This window comes from Castor canadensis, chromosome 2 (genome assembly GCF_047511655.1).
Source record: "Castor canadensis chromosome 2, mCasCan1.hap1v2, whole genome shotgun sequence".
Lineage (NCBI taxonomy): Eukaryota > Metazoa > Chordata > Mammalia > Rodentia > Castoridae > Castor > Castor canadensis.
In genome coordinates this window covers 127,319,220-127,330,769 of record NC_133387.1, presented here as the reverse complement: position 1 = coordinate 127,330,769, position 11,550 = coordinate 127,319,220, and positions in this window count along the sequence as shown.

Genomic DNA, 11,550 nt, shown 5'->3' with positions numbered 1-11,550 from the left:
CCATACAATGAATATGTCCTAATAAAAAATAAAAATAAAGATAAAGAAGTGGGATCTCAGGAACTTTTTGCCTGGGCTTGCCCCCGATTGCCTCCCAATTAACTGGGATTACAGGCTTGACTCACTGTACCCCACACAATAGCTACTTTTCTTAACTAGGCCCCTCATTTAAAACTTAATCTCAGGAAGGTTAAAAAAAAAGATATAAAATACTAAGGTAAAATCCCGCCATTAATGCCAGGTTAGACTCCTGTTTAGATATCCTTGGGATGATCACAATTTGCACTTACTGCTGTGTATGTAATTGTACGATGAAGCTTTCATTTTTACTGGTTTTAGTGCGTCAAGAGCAGTCCTTTACTGTATCCTACCATTATTCTAACTTTTTTCAACCCAACACTTTTTACCCTATAATAACAGCTAAAATTGCTTTACAAGGTCGTACCCTATCCTTTCTATCTCTGTGCTCACTGAAAATTAGATAACAGAATGACAGGAAGGGTTGGAGTATTTTTTCTTTTCTGCCTTCTTTTTTTCCTGCTTTTACCTGTTTCCAGTTCTAGTATTTAATGTGCAACATAACATCAACAAGAGGAAACCTGGGAAATACAGAAGAATTAGAAGTCATAAACCCTATCTTTACTGATTTTTCTCTCTGGAAGAAATTCAAGTCTCTGCCTGGATTTGGGTCTTGGGTTACAGCACCTGGATGTGGGGTGGGTGCTGTGAGTTGCCTCTGTGTGATGAAGGGAAGGAGTCCAGGTGAGATGGCTTTGAGGAAGGAAGGCCTCATATGAACTGTTAATCCTGAAGTCAAGGTTAGACCAACGCTAACAATCAATCAGAAAGGAGACACCTGCAAAATATTGCATATATTTTTCCCACTAACCTAGAAAACACCATCTTTCCTTGCTTTTCCAAATATTTAGGAAAAGCCTTGCTTTAGCCTTCAAGTACTAACACAGATCTAATGAGGACGTGGTGCTAAATACATACAAAGAGAAATGAGAGTGACTGTAAGCAAGCCTGAAAATGCGTGGTGTAATAGCCGTTCAGATGGACAGTGGATTGTCCTTGTCATGCTTGTACTTCATTTATTTATGGGCTTATTTGCGATCATTTTAGGCAACCACAGTTAATAGTACCTCATTTGAAAATTTGACACTGATCAAGTTTAGTGGGAAGCAAAGAAAAGCCGTGAAACACAAACAGTTGATCATTTCTCTTGGCCTTGCAGAAAACTGGAATGTGGCCAAACTTGAATCCGTGTTGGAAACAATCGTCTCCTCACAGGAAGGTGTAGGAAGCTTAGGTGAACTCCAGGAGATCAGGACTAATTGAACATTAAATAAAGACTGTAGTCAACTTTAGTTCTCTCCGAAATCAGATTTCCATGAAACATTTTCATTTCTCTGATACTTCATATATCCATTGCTAAAATTCAATGCAGAAACAACTCTAGTGTTGAATGTAAGTTATTTTGTTGTTATGTTCTATTTTAGATATAATCCTCTTGTCTTTTCTTTGGCATTAGATCAAATGACAGTTACTAAAGTCCAAAGAATTATAAAGTGCCATTTGAGCATTCATTCATATTAGCTATAAAAATTACAGGAGTACACAAAGATACTCCTGTAATGACAAGCAGTAAAGTGTCAGAGACTGAATGGAGCAAGTTTAAAAGGGTTTAAGGAGAAAATATACTATTCAATTTTAGAAAGAAAGGAGAGACAACATAGTTTGGCAGTGACTTAGACTCTTTCTACAAAGAATATTGTTTCAATTGTAATCATAAATGAACCTAATAGTAGCCTTTTCTAGTTAGCAGAAAATTGCATTTCTTGCTTTCTGGTTCTCTGTCCCCTCTCTCTGGACTCCTGACCCCTTCCTTGGGTCTCTGTTCCCCTTTTGGTGGACAGCAATTCCCTATTCTCTCTGGGTAACTGTTCTCCCATCTCTGGGTCTCTACTCCCCCCCCCCCAAGTCTCTGTGAGTCTCTAACTCTTCCTTCTGTGGCTCTCTCTCCTCCCTCTGAGTCTCTGGATGCACTTCTTTGAGACTAAGCCCCCTATTTATAAAAGGTGAATGGAATCAAAGAGGGAATTTTTTTTTCAGCACTGGGAATCAAACTCAGAGCCTTGTGCTTGCTAGGAAAGCTTTCTACCTCAGAGCTACACTCTTTGGAATGATCTTCTCCTGCCCCTTGTGTCAGAGATCCTGACTCGGCCTTGGGTACTCAGCATTGAAGCCAATCCAACCTACTTGTATTTCTCTCTCCTCTGTCTCCTGAAGATGACCTCTAACAAAATTCTGATTGTTTTTCTCACCATTTGTCTATGAATTTTTCTTTTAAACTCTTTCAACTGAACAAATAGAAAAGGTTAAAAAGAAAATCAAACCCCCTCCAAAAAGAAAAAGAAAAAAAAAAGGGGGATCCACAGCTTCCCACTGCATTGGAGCCAAAAACTCTGCCAATTTTACTCTCTTGTCTGTGAGCTGAATCTTGACCCTTTCTATGACCAATGGGTCTTGTTACACAAGATCTATCTGGGCGCCTTTCTAAAAGTGCTATCTTTGTCCATATTTCACAACACTCACAGATATTTTATCATTAATTAGTATTCATATTATGTCTCAAACAATCTGTTCAAGAATAGAGGAAGTGAACTAGTTGAACAGCTCTTCCACTTGTGTAGTAATTAACAAGGCTGATGTAGGTAGAGCCCCAGGTCTTTAAGGGAGATGGTGATCAGGTGTTGGGTAGGTAGAACTCCCGGAACATTTCAATGCTTACCTATTTTGGAGGCTGTCCAAAAAAAAAAAAAATGACACTTGGCAAACAGTGTGGGGAGACACAGGCCTCTTTAAAAATAGACCCATGCCTCTTTGCTTCTCAGCATCCTGCATTTGCCTTTCATCGTGTTCACATACCACTTGGGAGCTGGCTGGACTCCCTTCTCAGTGACATATATTTCATAGTGTTTTTTTAAAACCATTTGTTCTATCAACCACAACATGCTTTGAATTTCTCTTTCAAATTGAGGGTGTATATATAGATTGATCAAAACAATATTTTTAACATTCCAAACAATTTAGGAAGATAGTGGATGGGTGTCAGTTAATCTATTATGTTCTTCTCTTCCTCCTCCCCCTCTTCAGCTGCTAATCTTAGAACTTGTGTGCCAAATTGTGCAAGATATTCTTCCAATAGCTACATGTGTGACTCTTTTGTGAGCTCTGCAGACAGTTACGAGGACAGATTTGGAGTTGCATATGGGACTGTCACATGGTTTGATTTCCTTGTCTTCCAGGCACTGAGATTTCTTTTCACTAAGCTTTAATACTGAAGGATTTTGGGTTGTGATAAAAGTTCATCAAAGTCTCCATTAAAGAATTTGCATGCCCTGGGTTTGGGGAAAGAAGAAAAGATTTTACTCATCCCTGCTATGTTTTTGGTGTCTATGTCTACTGAACAGTTCATCTGTTTTACTCGTTCCAATAATGAAAAAATCCCTGGCTTTATCACAGAATTTTTATGAAAATAAGAAGAGAGTTTTGAGCTTTATTGGCCTCCTTGCTCTTTTGGAGCAAGATCTAGCCAATGTGTCGACAGAGAAAAGAAGCAGATTCTTTGTACAGAGGTCTCATATACTTGGGTACAATTGTTGAGGCTGATTTGCAGGAAAACATATCCACCTATGTCCTTAGGAGCTAAAATTTCCACGCTCTTGGGCTCTGAGGTGGATAAGGTAAAAATCCATCTTCAACTTTAAAGACATACATTTGAAATCTCTCTTTCATCACATGCTCCCTCCAGCGCCCATCCCACTGAGCCCCAGCACCCTTGAGGAATACATAGTCTTGAACAAGGTCTTTCTTCTGATCCTATTTCAAATGTCCTTCAAGGATAATGTCCTAGTGACATTCATGTCCAATGAAGTAAAAAAGATCATGAAGTTGTGGAAGTGTTAATTATGTGTACTCAGGGTCTAGTATGTGTGACTTCATTCTTATATTAATTTTACCCTGCAAAAACATTGCAGTGGTTAATTATTCAGAGCTGTTATATGAGTAAACTCAGCATTGTTGCACTGGGGGCAAAAAAAAAAACCCTTCATTCAGAAATAATAATCATGGCTATCATTTATTGATTCCCTGCTCTGAGCTAAACTCCATAGAGTAGTTGTTTATGTACATTTTGTTCCCAGAATAACTCAACAAAGAAGTTATTATTATTATCTACACTTTTCTGATTGTATGGGTAAGAAAGGCACCCTAAAATCCTAGAGACTACATATGTAGAGGTGCCACACGTCACCACACTACCACAGTCATTGTGACATCAAGTTCATTACCACTGCTCAGGATACACTCAGAATAACCTAGCATACAGAAAGGTACCTACACTGTGTATTTTATTTCTCACCTACAATTTATGGACAATTTATGAAAAGGTTTTCTTCAGACATTATCAAGTCTTTCCCAGTGCATTTCATAAGATTTCAACTAAATCTGGCATAATAAGGCTTGATTGAGCTGTTATGTTCTGCCTTGTAAGTGGCTGTGTACAACTGAGAAGGAAAATTGCTTAATAGAAAGTTACACTAATCATTGACTTTACCTTGATTCCCCAAAGTGGTAAGTGAAGAGTTTCTTAAGAGCAGTGTAGAGTTCTTAGAAAATGTTGAAAACTGCTGCTTAGAAATGTTTCTGTCCATATGTCACACTATATTTTCTGGGAATGGAGGAGGAACTTTTAATCTTTCTAAAATTTTGTTCTTTTAGGGTAGTTTTTATCTTATTTCTCCAAGAATATTTAAAAAGGTCCACATCTTTCTGTTCTTCTAAAATACCAACGATGATTCTGTTTTTTTTTAAGTGTGAGCTCTGTACCTATGTTTAAGGTTAGAACTATTATTTATTCCTTAGATGTCTGAAGTAGGTGCCAAAATATATTGAATCCAGATGATGCTATTATTTATATTGTTGTGTCATCAGAAAGTAAAACACTTTTAAAATAGTAATGAAGTAAGTTGATGGTTGGGATATATTCTAGGAAGAATAAGAATCTGTTCACTCTTAGCATTAAAGCTATATTGGCAATATGATAATTAATTGCAGATACTATTATTGATCTTATAAATCGGTGAGGCAAAACCAGTCAGTTTAGTCAGATTGCTAGGTGCAAAGGAAATATGAAATATAGCTCTTATCTTCTAGCTCTCAGCAGTAACCACTTTAGAAAGATAATGAGAACAAGACTCCATACACAGTAGCAAACTATAAGAAAGTTTAGTACCACTATAAAGAAAAAACATAAATCTTCATGACAGACTGACATATTTTAACATGTTCCTGACCAGCAATGGTTTACAGATACCTGTTTTCCACAATTTTACTTAAAAGTAAACTTGGCTTTATTAGAATCAGATCTTACAGAGACTGAGCTTGCCACAATGATACTGAAGTAGATTGGGAAGAAATAAGGCAGGTGAAAACCAACCCAGAAACCTGTAGCAGGAGAAGAAAGAGAAGAAAGAATAGGAAAGTCTTACATTGCCAGATATTAAAATATGAAGGTACTGAAAATCATCTAGCTCTGGCAAAGTGACAGGCAGGAACTAGGGGCTCACCCTTGACACTTCCTACGGTCACACGCTTTTGCATTAGGGGGGTTAGTATTTCTCTCGGTTAGGCCTTTTGCCGAATCGACAAGCTTCCCTGGAGATACCCTGTTTGTGAATGCCCTCCTCAGGCTGCACCTGCTAGGGAAGCAGAGCTCACAGCAGCTGCAGTCACCAGTCACCAGCTCTTGCTGCCCTTGTGACACTTGTGGGTTTTGTAAGTATGGTTTGCGGAGCCAAGAGCTTTTTCTCTCCCTGTAACTCCTGGGTCTGCACAATTCTTGTTAAAGTTTACTTTCTTCTATAAGTAGGGAAAATATTTCCTGGATTTGGGTTTTATTTAAATTTGATTTTACTGTGGCTGACACATTTGAATTTGAGATATTTCAAACCCCACCCGCATAGCTTCGTTTGATAAGCCAAAAGTAAAATGATACAAACATTTTAAACTTTTTAGGCTATACTTAAGGTTTGAGGTTTGGAGTCTTGGTTTGTTTGTTTTGTTTAGGTTAATTTTGTTTTTTGAGACAGAGTCTTACAATGTAACCAGATTGACCTTGAACTTATGTAGCCCTGGCTGGCCTTGGGAGTCTCCTGCCTCAGTCTCCTGAGTGCTAGGATGATAAGCATCTGCCACTGTGCCTGGCTTTAAAATTATGTTTCAATATAAATACATTCCCTCATGAGACATTTCTTTTCACTCTTCTACAGATGTGGATTCCAACACAGAACAAACTGCACCAGTGTACAGGATATTTTCAGTGAGACTAGCAGCAGGCACAATAGGTGCTGGTCATCTAACAGGCTTTGAAAACTGGAGTCTAATTGTAGGCATGCAACATCCTCATCTCACAACTAAATGCATTGCCAGTCACCCATCAAACAGAACAGCTGGGAATTCTCATTAGTGGTTTTTACTTTCCTGCTTAGTTAAGGTCAGTTTAGGTATGCTTTTATACTAATTTGCTACAGAATCGCCACATCATGATTTCGTTGTTGTTAGAAAGTGCGTTTATAGCTAGACAGAAAATTAGTGTGGATGATTTTTCCAAGTTGAAATTTATAGCCCGTGTTTTGAGGTGTAGGCAGTGCATCTAACTTTGTTTTAAAAAATGACTTGCTGTCAAAAGTTTCACAATCATCTTGTCATTTTCTATAAAGTGAAAGAAAAGCGTTTTTAGTTGAATTACTCATGCTTAACAGGATACTCAAGTATATTCTTACGGGATAATTAGTAATCAGAACATAACGCAACAAGCTATTATTCTCTTTCCAGAAAGTTTTTGGTTCTTTGTTTTCTTTGAAGGTGCTGAGGGAGAAGAGGGCTGACACAGTGTTATTCAACATGCCCATATGTTTTAGGGTCACGATGTTGCTTGTTAAAACTTTCCAAAACGACTTGACAGCTTGGAATTAAGTATCATCTTGTGTTTCCTTTCTCCATGCCTTCTTAATGACAGTGCCATAGAATTCGATGGTTTCGAGTGGCTTTGCTGCCGCGTTCCTCAGACCAATCAATGGGGAAGGGAGCCCAGTGGGGCGTCATCCATTCGTATCGCATAGACAGATGGCATTACCGATAAGTGGAAATATTCCAAATATTTATTGTACAATGATCGCACGGGGACTCTCACTTCTGAATTTCGATAATTTAATTTCTAGGAATGTTCATTTAATCATCCACTAATGAATTGTGGCATTAATCATCTTCCGGTTAATAGTTTATTTTACGTAGTAGGCATTTCTCTTATCAGATTCCTTACCAAACTATCACTTTGGTCTTGAGGATTTTAAAGCTGAAACAATATTTGGAACAGACAGTGAGTTAAAGATAGGATCCCGAAAGCAAGAGAAGCAAAGTTTCCATGGCAGTTCTCCTGCATATCACCCTGCGTGTCACCCCCGTCCTTTGGGAGCCGGAGGAGGAGGGGAGCCGTGCAGACTCTTTACATTTTCCTCTTGGGTTGATTTCCTAAAATTATGTTCTAATGTAACTGTGGACATAAGGACATGGTGATGGGATTCAGGTTCTAATTATATTTTATTTTCTCAATTTGACATTAAGTGATGTGAGGAAGGAGAAGTGCTGGGATAGTACTCTGAATGCAGTATGTTCCCAAACTTTGGCCTCATTCCAAAATCATGTTAACACTAGTAGAAATAAATTAAGCCCAGTGGGAAAGAGGACCTCACTTCTTACTGTATATGCTTTTGTAATGATTAAATGCTTACTGAAAGGAGTTGGATTTAATCTAAGTCCCAATCTAAGTCCCAATCTCTCAGGACTAAATTTAGAAACTTGTTATTGAGGACCCTTGTATTATTTCTCCTTAGAGCACAGATCTTAAAGATGATCAGGTGGGTAAGTATCGCAGTGCTCTTAAAATACCATAAAGAAAATTTGCTTCCACAGGGAGTTGCCTATCTAAAATACAATTTTAATACCCTTATTTGTTTTGAAAAATTTGGAGCCATATAAAATTCTTGGGAAACAAGTTAAATGTGAACATTTACTCTTCATGTTTTATTTTCGGGGCTGTGTGAAACTTTTTTTTTGGCGAGGTCAGGAATGAGTCATATCCAAAGCTGTTTGAGGAATAAACCTGTAGCAATATACAGTGGAAGGAACCAACCTTTCACTGTAAGTGTTGTCAAACTGTTCAGTTTTGGAGAATTTTCATGGAATGACAGAACAAAATTTATCAGAAAAAAATTTTCCAAGGCTTAATTTCTGAAGATAGGATGATAGAAACGGATCATGCCAGTGAATGGGAATAAATTGTGTGTCCTAAACAAGCATATAAGCTGAAGTCCTTGAACAAAAGCAGCCTGTCAGCTGTGGCACAGTTAATTACAGCAGAGACTGGTGTTTACCAATGTACGATGAACCAGAGACAAGAAAAATATGTTTTCAAGCTTAGGAGACTGCCAACAATAAAGCAGAAAATAAATAAAAATTAAAATGCACAATATTGTTGTACCTTGTCAAGGAAATGTTACTGAAAATCAGGCTTCCTTTATAAAAACATAATGTAAGACTTCCACCCAAAGACTACTCAGGAGGATGACAATTAATGCGAAAGTAGAGTTTGAAGGGTACAAAAAAGTAATTGCTGACATAAAAAAATGTGCTGTTGCATTTTCAAAAAGCAAGTTCTGAGATTTCAGTGCCAATGATCTCCTACTGATTAGTACATAGAATCAGTTGTGTTACTGGAGGAAGGCTCAGTTTCCAACAACCTCAACAAGAGCCATGTGGAACCCATCATAAATTCAGAAGCTAGAGTGTGCAGGTTTCTGTTTATTCCCCCGCGTTATCAGGTTTAAGGCATTCGTTTGGTAGCTGTGTATTGTTTTGAATGTGTGATGATCTGAGTTATTAAAATACAGCTCACTTATGATCCATGGTAAGAACACACACTGCATCCCAATGATGAGGGGGCACCCGGCCTTTCATCTGAGAGTGGTGTATTTCTCTTCCCTCTGTTGGGATTAAACTGAGATTTTGTATCCATTTGAAGTAACTGTAAGGAGAATGTTTAACATGGGTCAAATGGAGAGTAGTGCTTAGAAGTAACTTGCACTCCACAGAGAGATGGGAAAGATTACCACTCTGTATTTAAAGATGCTGCATCGTTCTGTTTGTGAATCTCATGAAATCAATGGTGGAAAACAACACAGATTTCACAAATGAAGTCATCTGAAGCAAATAATTAGCATTCAAAAGTGCTCGAGATACTATTAACAATCCCTGCCTACAGAGAATCAGAGCTGCCTCGCTTTGCTTCTGCATGTTTTCTTCTTATTCCCATACTGGAAAGCGGGGAAATTTTTTATTTATTTGCCCACAGATATGGAGAAGAATTACTCGGCAAAGCCATGTGCGCACAACAGACCCCTCCAGACTCTTTCCCCCTGAAGCAGTCTTTTCATCTGAGAACCATAAGTGATTTTCTCCCCATCTTTCTCAGGAATATTAGCTCTACTCTCCCTCTTAGGACATTGACTTTGTTAAAGCCAAGAGGAAATAAATCATTTCTTTGTGCTGGTTGTTTGCGTCTCCCCTCACGTGCTTAAAAATAATAAGAATAATTGTAAACAGAACCAGGCTGTGTGAGAGAACCATCCTGCCACTTAATGACCAGCCACTGAAAACTCGCTTAAAATGATCAGTTTGAACGTTATCACGTGATGTGAAAGATTCTGGAAAAAAAGAGTGGAAATGTCGATAATACTCACTGAGTTCTAAATGATATTCAGAAGCTGTTTTATAGCTAAAATGTACCCAGTGATGCTCAGGACTAGATTGCACTGCCTCGGAAGAATAGAAATGAGTTGGGTCAATGTAACGGGCTAACATAATCTGACCCTTTTCTAATACGGTTGCAGCTTCTGCCCTAAGGGAAGTGTACTTGTGTTGGGCACATTCTGGTATGGAAACTTGCTCCAAATGTTTCAACAAACCCAGCAATTCAGGAAACGCAGGAGAGATGCTCACCCTAAGAACTATTAAATAAAGGAAAGTCTTTGAACACCCTATAGCAACATGAAGTTCTCTCTGGCTCTCCGCTCCTTGGTCTTTCCAGTACCAACAGAAACGTATTAACGTAGTAATTATTCATTCGTTATGGCTTCCTGCTCGAGGAAAACCTGTTAAGGGCTGTAAGCAGTGCCACACGCCTGAAATCCCAACTACATGAGAGGCAGAGATCAGAGGATCACAGTTCGAGTTCAGCCCAGGCAAAAAGTCACTGAGACCTCGTCTTCTCAACAAACAAGGTGGGCGTGGTGGTGCTCTTGATGCTCAAGAGGCTGAGGCAGGAGGACTGCAAATTTAAGGCCAGCCTGGGCTACATAGATAAACACTGTTTCAAAACAACAGAACTATTCTGAACGTTCCAGAGAATTCAGTAGGACAATGAAATCATCAAAGATATATTAGAAGAAAAGGGAAGGAAGCTCTCATTTCATGAAATATATGATCACATAACAATATAATTAGACCAGATGGACCTGAAGTCTTCCAGGGCTTACTCATCCCACTTTGGAAGGATGTGCTTACAGACTGGACTTTCTAATATACTTTCAGACCTGTACATTAAATACAAGACATCCTAACATGAAAAAAGGGAAGAAAACCTACTGAAAAACCACTGAAACTAAAAGTAGAATTCATTACTATGGCAGCATACAAGATACTCATTTAAATTTGCACAGTCTTAAATAACATCTTGAAAAGGAAGGCTTGCTACTGTCTCTGTCCCTCTAGGAGCTTGGCTTTTACATTCTCAGGGAAACTTTTGCATTTAAGCAACTCCCTGGAGTCTACTTTGCAGTGATGTCACCATGTCACATCTGTCCCTTTCCACAGGTCCTCCATCTTGAGAGAAGAATGCTTTCTCTTCTGTTAGAACCACTTCTCTTCCCTTCCTTCAACTAGTCCTTGTCCTAGTCTGTTCAGAGAGGTGCCTCTTTCCCCTAAAAAGCCATTTCGTTTTGTGTTGAGTCAATTACCCCATTCTTTTCTTAGGACACAAGCGTTCTTCAAATAAAAGCTTTGTAATTTGATCATCCTTGGTTACATAAAAAAAGCACAATGACATGAAAAGAATTGGTCTGAAAGTCAAGAAGTTTCTGTTCAAATCCTTCCTGTTTTTCCTCTCAGCAGAAGTGAAGATGAATGGTAGTTAAATCAACTATGGTCTCAATTTTTTCTTAAAACATAGCTAAAAATTGTCTTTTATGAATTGCCTTTCATCACTTCTCATGTCATTGGTTATTCAACCAGTGCCATTCTTTGCATTCTGATCAATGCTCTGATGTTGTACAAGGCATTTATATGGGATACAGAAATGAATAAGATCCGAGATTCATTGCTTTCTTCATGAAACTGCGAGGGAGACAACTATTCTACAACTGAGATATT